The sequence below is a fragment of the Corvus kubaryi genome, unplaced genomic scaffold (assembly GCF_017639235.1).
Source record: "Corvus kubaryi isolate FWS band 111438036 unplaced genomic scaffold, C.kubaryi_AGA036_p1.0 37398, whole genome shotgun sequence".
In the NCBI taxonomy this organism is placed as follows: Eukaryota; Metazoa; Chordata; class Aves; order Passeriformes; family Corvidae; genus Corvus; species Corvus kubaryi.
Window position 1 is genome coordinate 27,755,121 of NW_024581137.1, and position 10,093 is coordinate 27,765,213.

At 39.6% G+C, this 10,093-nt stretch overlaps 1 long non-coding RNA gene across 1 annotated transcript in view; it reads left to right on the top strand.

The window, feature by feature from the left end:
* The window catches only part of LOC121671543, a 6,288-nt gene extending 2,325 nt beyond the window's left edge, over positions 1-3,963 (top strand). The window contains exon 3 of the long non-coding RNA XR_006018537.1: positions 445-3,963. This is a non-coding gene — a long non-coding RNA (uncharacterized LOC121671543). The remainder of the gene's footprint in view (positions 1-444) is intronic.
* Positions 3,964-10,093: the final 6,130 nt, after the last annotated feature.

A 10,093-nucleotide genomic window follows, 5' to 3' on the forward strand; every position in this document is an offset into this window, starting at 1 on the left:
CGTGTCTGGAGAAAAAGTCTTATGAGGAGCAGCTGAGGGAGCTGGGAGTTTTTAACCTGGAGTAAAGGACACTCAGGGGAGACCTTATCACTCTCTACATCTACGTGGGAGGAGGTTGTAGCCAGGTGGGGGTTGGTGTGTTCTCCCATGTAACAAGAGACCAGCTGAGAGGAGTTGCACCAGGGGAGTTTTAGACTGGGTATCAGGAAAAATTTCTTCGCTGAAAGGGCTGTCAAGCAGTGGAATGGACTGCCCAGGAAAGTGGTAAAGTGACTGTCCCTGAAGGTATTTAAAAAATGTGTATATGAGGTATATTTAGTATATGTGTATATGGGGTATAATTTAGTGTCAGGCTTGGCAGTGCTGGGTTAATGGCTAGACTTAATGATTTTAAAGGTCTTTTCCAACCCTAACGAGTCTATGATTCTATGATTTCCTCCTCAGCATTCGTGCAAGACTTGGAAATAGATGTTGAGGAAATAGAACTAACCTCTGTTTGTGCAGCGATTGGTTCCTGACCTTTGTCTCTGATTATCTGACATCACTTGCTTGAGGCCAATGACCGACAGTCTCTTCAGTACACCTGAGTCTGAGAGCCCCAAATTTCCTAGGAACTGCACCATGTTCACTGAGTAAATGATTCAGATGCCTGTTAAGCATTATGAAAGACTCATTTGCAATTTCTGTCTGTGTGAAGTGGTTTTTAGCTAGAGAAAATGTGGGGCAATATTTTTAAATTTACCTAAAGCCTCATTAATTATAAATGTGTTGTATAAAGCTTTTTTTGTGCTTAACTCATGGCGTTAATTACCCAGGAAAAAAAAAATCAAGCAATTTGTACCTCTAAAAAAAATATGTGCATATAAATGTAGGACTTGTGAATATAGCTGGAAAGCTGGAAAGTATGAAATAACTTTGGTCTGTGCGTTCTTTGTACGGAATGTGCTGTGCCACTGGCCAATCACAGTACACCACAACACAAGTGATCACTTCTAACACAGCATGTAACACATAAGAGAATAAAGAGAAGAAGTCCTGTTTTCATTCCAATTGAATTCTAAAATCATCACTAACACTTAGGACCCATTACTGGGAAACTATTGTCAAATGGTATAATAAATCAATGTGTTAGGAATACTCAGTACTCTGTATGCACATCACACTTGCACATTTTATAAATGTTCTTTTGTACACTGTAAAATTTGTAGATAAATACAGATGTGCCTCTTTATTCAGTTCATTTTCTGGTAGCTCCCCTGGTCCTAGTCTTTTATCACAAAAATCTCTCAGCTTTTGGCCCTCGTTCTCATGGTGTCCTTTCAACACAATATGTAGGTTGCCTAACACAAATTACATTCCATGCCCTGCATTAGGAAGTTTGGAGTGAATTCCTTTCTGGCAATACAGTGCCTGGCAATGGGACTGCAGAGCATTTACCATAGACATGGGGCAAACCAGAATGCTTTCCAAATGCACAGCTGAAAGGGACCGCTCCACACCAACAGCGAGGAAAACCTGGATAAGGAGCCATATCTGGATCAGGCAAGGCTGATTCTTCTTTTTTTTGCTATGATTCGTACAAATGAGGCAAACCCGACATAAATTAATTGTTCTTTCTGCATGTAACATGCTGCTTACTGTATTCTTTAACCAAGTAGTTGACTTAAATCTTGCATGGATGTGTGGCAGGTAGGGAAGAAGTGGGATCAAGCCAGTACTTCTGTGACACACAAGCACTTCCTCCAAAGGCCAGCAGTACACAGCAAGAGTAAGGATGCCACTCACCTGGTTATGGGTGCTGCACTGTTTTAGTTCAGCCCTATTGCACCCAACTGGGAAAGCGACTTCTTTTTTTGCATTCAGTCAGCACCTGCTCCACTTTGTGTACTGCCAGTGGACCCTGCGTGCTTGACAATGGTGTAGGGAGGAGGATATGGGAGAAGACTACCAGTCACATGCAGATAAATGAACCTCTGTGCTTAAGAAATGGAATAGATGAGGCAGTCTACCAGGGAAACCCAAAATTAAACGTGGACTACCTGTGGGTTTAAGTATAACCACATAATGAATTCCTCTGGTCACCCAAGCCTTCATGACCACAAACAAAGTGAGGTTCTAGATGGAGACTGGGAAGACTTTTTCAGCTCACCAGAAATTATGAATAAGTATGTTGGGCAAGATTTAACCCTGAGTAAACTGCTCACCTCACCTAGCAGTATGGACAGCAGTTCAAATGCTCAGTTATTGTCATAACTTGCTTACAAGTTCAAATGGCACCCCAAGTAAATAAAACTTCAAATGGCAAGAAGAGGACATTATTTACCTCTACTCTCTCTCTCTTTTTCTTTTTTTATTTTTTATTTATTTTTTTTTAAATTTTAATTTATTTCAGGACATATTATACGTCAAAATCTGACGGTTTCTTATTTCATCACTTCTGATATGCTAGGCAATGTTTCCAGACTATCTGATGAAAGATTCTATAGAAGACTTCTTTCCAAAATGACTCTTCTCTTCAGTCCTGAGAACATCACAAAGTTAACATTCAGAACATTTTAGAAATTAAAATGAGAACTGTGTCTGCAGCTCAGGCTGGGACCCTGTATTTTCACTGTTATCCTTATAGACCGCAGAATGGAAACACTGAGAAATATCTACACTGGATCATTCTTCTAACATCATACATTCTGTTAAGATCAGACTGGTGGAAGAAAGAATATAAAAAGGAGAATCTCACACTTCTTTTTTTTCCTTACTCTTCAGGACATTAGCTTATATATTACTTCCTATGAAATGTGAGTTAAACATAACCTGTAATAATATACTTTCTAGGATTAAGAATTTTTTTTCTTCTAGATTTTGTTGATCTGGAACTCATTCCTGATTTTGCAGTTCATATGAATTGCAGCTATTCATGTGTATGTATACATATTTAAAATTTCCCTTAAAATAAAATAAACATATCTGTAAAAAAACCCCTAAGCATAAGTAAGTTCTTTGCCAAGATAAACATACCTTTCAGTGCAAAGGTGTGACAGTGGTGACAGTACAGGTCAGAGTATGTAAAGTAATGCTCATTATTCTGAAATTTTTCCCCAAAGACTATGACCTTCAGTGAAAATAAACAACATTTTGAAAGCAAAGGTAATGCAATTATTCATAGGCTGTTTTGGAGTAGTTGGCAGAAAAGCAAATATTTCAGTTTCAGCTTGAAAATCAAGCCATTATTTAACTTTCAGTGTGCAGTTCCCGTAGTAAATTCATTTTTAATGGGATGGTGTACCTGGTTTGTACTTCGTAATTCAGCTATAAGAAATCTGAGCTGTGCCCCATAAATCAATCTGAATGGTATGCCATAAGACTGCAATAAATTTACGAGCTGCCTTAAAAAAAAAATAAAAAAAAGAACAGAGCATGTATTAAGTATTTTATGTCTTGTACAGATTGCAATGCAAATCTTTGACTCTAGAAATAAAGCTATGGGAGATTTTAAAATTGTAAAATCTCATTTGTGTCCCCTGGAATTCTTTGTATTTAGTCTGTTCCCGGCCTGAAACTGATTTTTGGGATCCCTTTTGGATTTACTGGGAAGATCTGGCTGTAAGCCACTTTGAGGTAGTATTGCAGAAGCAGCTGAAAGGTAATGTACATTTGTGCTCCTGGAAAATCTTTACTAATGGGGAAGTGTAGCACATATGTGACAGCTCTGTTTGTCTCTCAGGTCATTTGTTTCATAGCTGGCAGCAAGGGCCTGGAGTTTTATGACAACATCTCCTCTCAGAGGCCCTGGGTGAGCACACGGACCTGCATCTTTGCTGAGACACCAAAGGGGCTTTGGACAGCCACAGAGTCTCTCCCAGGGAAACAGAGGGAATGTTATACTGGATTGATTTAATGACTAGTTCATGCAAAGCTGAAAATCTGACAGAGCAAGCAGTAATAATGTCATTTTCCTCTTTCTACCTACAGAAGTTAAAAGAAGAGAATGTACTAATATTGAAATCCTGAAGGACACATTGAAAAAGGGACTTCTCAGTTACATGATGCTTGATTTGGTAAATCAGAGAACAACATGGTATGCTGTGCCAAGCTTTTGCTCCTCTCCTCTTGCATATACATACCTTCATTTAACTATCTGAGGTTCTGTTTTGGGTCATTTTAAAATGAAATCTAATTTTCATTCAAGCATAGTTGGTTCAAGCCATATAAAAATTATGTCACCCCTTACTATGTAAAGAGATAAAAATATGAAAATTAGGAATAAGAATTACCGTGTTAGATATATGATAATTTAAATAAATGTCTATGTACATACAGTATCTGATATCACTGTCTACCAAAAAGTCATTCTGTAAAGGAAAGGGAAAAAGTTGAAATTTTGTTGACTTTGCAATGAATTTTTAAGATTGAAGAAGACCTCTAAGACCATGGAGTCCAACTGTTAACCCAGCACTGACAAGTCCGTGAGCCTAAGGGTCGCACCTACAAGAAGGGCCCTTCTGAACCTCCTTTTCTTCCGGTTAAACAGCCCCAGCTCCCTCAGCCATTCCCCATAAGTTGTTCCCCATGTGCTCCAGACCCTTTCCCAGCTCTGGTGCCCTTGCCTGGACACGCTCCAGCACCTCAAGGTCTTTCTTGCAGTGAGAGGCCCAAAACTGGACACAGGATTCGAGGTGTGACCTCACCAGTGCCCAGTACAGAGGGACAATTACTGCCCTGGTCCTGCTGGCCACACTATCCTTGATCCAAGACAGAATACCCCTGGCCTTCTTGGCCACCTGGGCTCACTCCTGGCTCATGTTCAGCTGCTGTCAACCAGCACCCCCAGGTCTTTTTCCACCAGGCAGATTCCCAGCCACTCTGCCCTCAGCCTGTAGGGTTGTTGTGACCTGTCACTTGGCCTTCTTGAGCCTCATACAGTTGACCTCATGCCATTGATCCAGCCTCTCCAGATCCCTCTGTGGACCGTTCCTACCCGCCATCAGCTCAACACTCCTGCCCAACCCAGTGCTGTTTGCAAAATGACAGAGGGGGCACTGGTTCCCCTCGTCCACATCATTGATAAAGATGTTAAACAGGACCGGTCTCAATACTGAGCCCTGGTGAACACCGCTTGTGGCCGGCCACCAGCTGGATGTAACTCCAGTCACCACCACCCTGGACCTGGACATTCAGCCATTTTTTTTACCCATGAAGCATATTTTTTTTACCTGCCCAAGCCATGAGCAGTAGTTTCTCCAGCAGACTAACGTGGGAAATAGTGGCAAAGGTCTTACTAAAATCCAGGTAGGCACATCTACAACCTTCCCCTCATCCACTAAGGGGATCTCCTTGTCATAGAAGGAGAGCAGTTGCTCAAGCAGGAGTTTTTCACATTCTTGACAGCAAATATCATGAACAATACTGGTCGTGTAAGTGACTTTTATATGAATCTGTTTATTGAGGCTGAAACATGTGAGCTAAACTTAAAGGGAGAAAAGTATGAGCTGAAGAGGTTGATGCTAGACAGTTAGACTCAGAACTCTTTATTTGTATTTCAAATAAGTGGTTAATGAGTTAATGTTTCAATTTTCAGGATGAGAAAGAATGTATCTTTTGTTTTCAACATCTGGATGGCAAATTTTTCTCTGTGTCAGGTTTTGTCATTAGTTCACGTTTTGCCTCCTGCGTATTTCTCACCTCCAGATATTTTGAATCTATTACTCTCCAGAAAGCAAGAACTTAGAAGACCTAAGAATCCATCATGCTTAACCTTTCATACAAGGTACTGAACATATGTTTTAAATAATGTAAAAAATGTCAACAGATATTTCAGTGAAATGCATTTTCCTTATTAAGAACTGCAGTTCATTTAGTTGTTGGTTCTACTGTACACTTGAATTTTCATCATCAGTTTCTGGAAATGTAATGCTTTTCCATGGTTTTATATAGTTGGAGAGTTAACAGTGCTTCTGAAGAAGCTCCCTATCTTTGAAATGATTGATCTAGAGAGGAATATGTTGTGTGTTGTATGTTCTTGGTAATCTACTGAGACAAAGAATAGAATAGAATAGAATAGAATAGAATAGAATAGAATGTTTCAGTTGGGAGGGACCTTCAATGATCATCTAATCCAACTGCCACTCATAAACTTCAGATAACTTTTAATAATGAGACTGATTATGGGACTTAATTCACAACATGCAGAGTCCAAATGCAACATCCTGCAATTGTACCCCTGCATGGAGCAGAGCAACATGCTGTATTCATTTTGATTTGACACTACTTCACCACAGTCATCTGATTTTGGGTCAGTTTAGAGACTGATCAGTGAGGGTTTGTGTCTTGCATTTGATAAAAGTTTGATATAACCTTACTGATATTTTAAAGTTCAGCACGACCTAGTTCCAAGAAATATGGTTTTAATACCGTGAAAAAAATAATATCAAAGACAAATGAGGGTTGCTATAAGTAGACTATAAATTCCAGCTGAAAAACCAAGCCCTGCAGGTTTCTTCTTAACCTTGCCATGAGACAGGTCTTAAGCAAGATGAATTAAAATAATTTAAAAAAATAAAATTTATTCAAATATTGACTGAGACGTACTTTCTCAGCAGTGGTAGTGAGACACTAGGTGACATCTAGGAGGCAGCCATCTGAAGAAGTATAAACCCTATTGTCAGCTGTTTCCCATCATCATTCTCTGCTTATACAGCTACATACATGGTGATGGAAAGGTAAGGTTGTCCTCCTTTCACTGAAAACAACCCTTTGTAGGGCTTTGCTTCTCCTCTAATGATACACCCAAGTGCCCTATACAGAGCCTATGAGAAAAGAGGGAGTTTGGCTGGTCATTACCAGCCTTTACTCATATTCCTCCTTCCCCTGCTCTCTCTTCCACCAGTATTTCCTTACCTGCAAGCAAAGAGGGGATTTTCTGAAAGATCTGAGTAAAACACTTGCCTTTGATTTATGTATCAAAGGGAGCACAGTCACATCTGCAACACACATCTTCACAGCCTCCACATCTTCCTTATAAAGCAGAAGCCTCTCTTTTACATGTCCTCCTAAGACTTTTGCTACCTTTGAAATGCAGGTAATGAGCTAAACCTCCTGAAGTTCTTCATGGTGGTGAAACTGGTAATTAATGTTAAAAAAAGTCATCTTACAGAAGACATCACTATTTCCTTTTCATTTCTTCACATCTTTAGAACAGAATTTTGACAATATCTGCAGATTTCCTGTCCTATTCCTCTTGCTCCCTTTTGTTGAAGGAAATCACTAAAACCTCTTACTTTCCTCAAATGTTTTTAAAATTAGCCAAAGAAATACCTCTAAAAGAAAATAGCTTTTAACATCTTTCCAAGTTTGCTTTCCTCAGTAACTTAGTGTTTTAATTCATGTTACTGGCCACATACCTCCAGTACTGAAAAAACACCTTTGAAAGTAAACTGGATGTTGTCAAGAAACTTTTTTCATCAAGTGTAGTCTTAATATAGCAATATAGATGTGATCTGGCAGAAATAGCAGCAGAAGACATTTTCCAGGCTATGAAAATCTTCCTCTAAAAGCCACAGTAGAGCAGACCCCAAGCCACTTGGGTGCTTTGATCTCATATCTCTTAATTCAGCAAGTTTGGATTTCTTTTAAACTGAGCAATCAATACCTGAATTTCATGAGTTTTTGTAAGATTTAACATTTCTGCTTTTGGAGATATCAGCAACCTGTTAGCAGCTCCATGCTTCTTTACAAATATTTCTTGTCAATCCTATTTCTATTTTAATATACTTCTAATGTTCAACATTTTTTTATAATTTTAGGAATTCTCTAGATGTTTATGAATGTCTGAAAGTGATGGTAGTATTTCAGTTCTGCAGTTTTGCCAAAACAATGCACCTTAATTACAGATCTATCACATAAACTGGTCAGCGCTACCTTGGTTTTACTTGAAAAGATAGTATTGACTGAGAAGGAAAAGAGCATGCAGTGCACAGCAGAACATCTGCTACTGCAACAACAAGTGTTTTGATGGAGCTACCTAATCTTTTGGCTAAGCCAGACCTGTTCTTTTTAAGTGGAAAAGCTGAAGAAAAAGATCTTGAGGTAATAGAAATGTAAATGTTCTAGTCTGATTTTTCTTTTATCACAATATACACAGACATGGGATGTTGTTGCCTAAAGCTGACAGAAGTGTTTCAAATGAAGAACAATAACTGTGTGCAAGATAAATAATTTTTCTTTGTGTAACTGTCATTGATACGCCACATGATTATTTTTTCTGTGTGTGAGGATTGATTGCTGGTGAATTTCACAAATGGAAACAATCTTAATTGCAAAATATTCCACCCCTTTCTTTCTTTTCAAAGGAAAAATGAATGTAATTTTTATTATAACATTATGATTTCCAGGCACAATAAAAGTAGAAAGAGAGGACAAAAAGCCTCTCTTACATTTTGCTGACATTAGCTAGGTTCTCAAAGTGCTCTGCAAGGCTGAGTGAATTAAAACTCATCAGACCAATGTGTTAAGCTCATAATATTTTCACTCCTGTATTACAGCTAGGGAAACTATGGAAAAAAAGCTACCGAGTAGAACACATGAAACCCAGAAGAATCAATATCTGTTTCAACTTAATTGTGCATTTTATCAACTGTCCTGTGTTTTTCAGGCAATTTCCTCAGTTGTGCAAAGAATACACAAGTCTTCCTTGCAAAACTGGAAAACATAGAGGGAAATGTCCAGGTTGCCATGCTCAGATGTTTTATAAATTGTATTGTCCCTTCACAAAAATGCCAGACTTGTTCTGCCAAACATCGTTGCCCCCATTATTCTGATATAATACAACATTCCTTTTGACATCTTTAAGAGCACGCACTAGGTAGGAGGGCATGAGTTAGACAATGGCATAAAATTAATTGGAGAGTCAGACAGAGATCATCGTCAGAAGGGATTAAAGATGGAAATATTTTATGTAAAACTGTTCTCCATTATATATTAGATCTATTTGCAATATTTTATGTGCCGTGCGAGAAATGCCTGCATCATAAATTATTGTCTTGGGGTGATTTTATGATAATACTGTATTCCCCTATCATCTGCTGTATGCCCAGAAATTGGTCCTGCAGCTGTGTCCAGGAGAGGAGAGGAGAGAAGCCAGGAGAATTCTTCAGCGCAGCTTGTATTCAAGGACTCACACACTCCCCCGTGTCACTCGGCTCTGCTTCCAGTGGGAGAGAGCTTCTTTTCCTGCTTCTAGCCAGCTTGTGATCTGGGGCAAAAAGTTTCCCCAGAACTGTATACTGAAATCCTCGGCTAACTTCTTCTTTTTCTGGAACTGTTCAGCCTCGCTGTGACCCGAGAACCAGATCATTGGACACTGTGGACCAGCCGGGAGGCTGCAGGGATGCCGCATCCCGGCCCAGACCTCAGGAGAAGCCAAGCTACAGACAGAACTCTGAAACCATCAGCTTCCTCTGCATCGAGGAGGTTTAATACCTTAACAGTTACTCACTTTATCCCCGTGCCCTGCAGGCGCTCTGCATGTTAAATAAATAGTTTTTTCACTTTCATCCAAGAAATTCCTTTTGTATCCATGGGGGAGGGAGTGTCTTTAGAGGAGATGTTCCTTCCAGAGCATTTCCACCTAAACTTGTCTCAAACTCAGACACTTGTATTGACTAACTTCTGCATGATACCCTCACTCTGAAGGGGAAAGAAAGCTGTCTTACATTTCAAGGTTGCCATTTCAGCACCCTTGAGGAAAGGAGTTGCTGCTGAGCCATGTAGTGACCACCAACATCATCTGCCTGCAGGGAAGGGCTGTCTAGAACTTGCAGGGCTGGTCCCTTCACAGGTAGCTACACGATGACGTCTTTGCCTGCTCACTCTAAAAATGATCAGAGATCTTTCCTGTATGAAATTAGGATCTTTCCAAGAGGCAGGAGGAGGAGTGAAGGGATTAGAGCAGAGGAAAGAATGTCTGAGAAATTCACCCTTTAACCAGGTGCACTGCTGAGTTCCTGAAGATAACATATTATCTAGATTCATTGGATTTACATGAAAGACATTACCAGGAAGGATCTTTCCTTTTTTTCCTTTCATTGCTTTGAGGGTG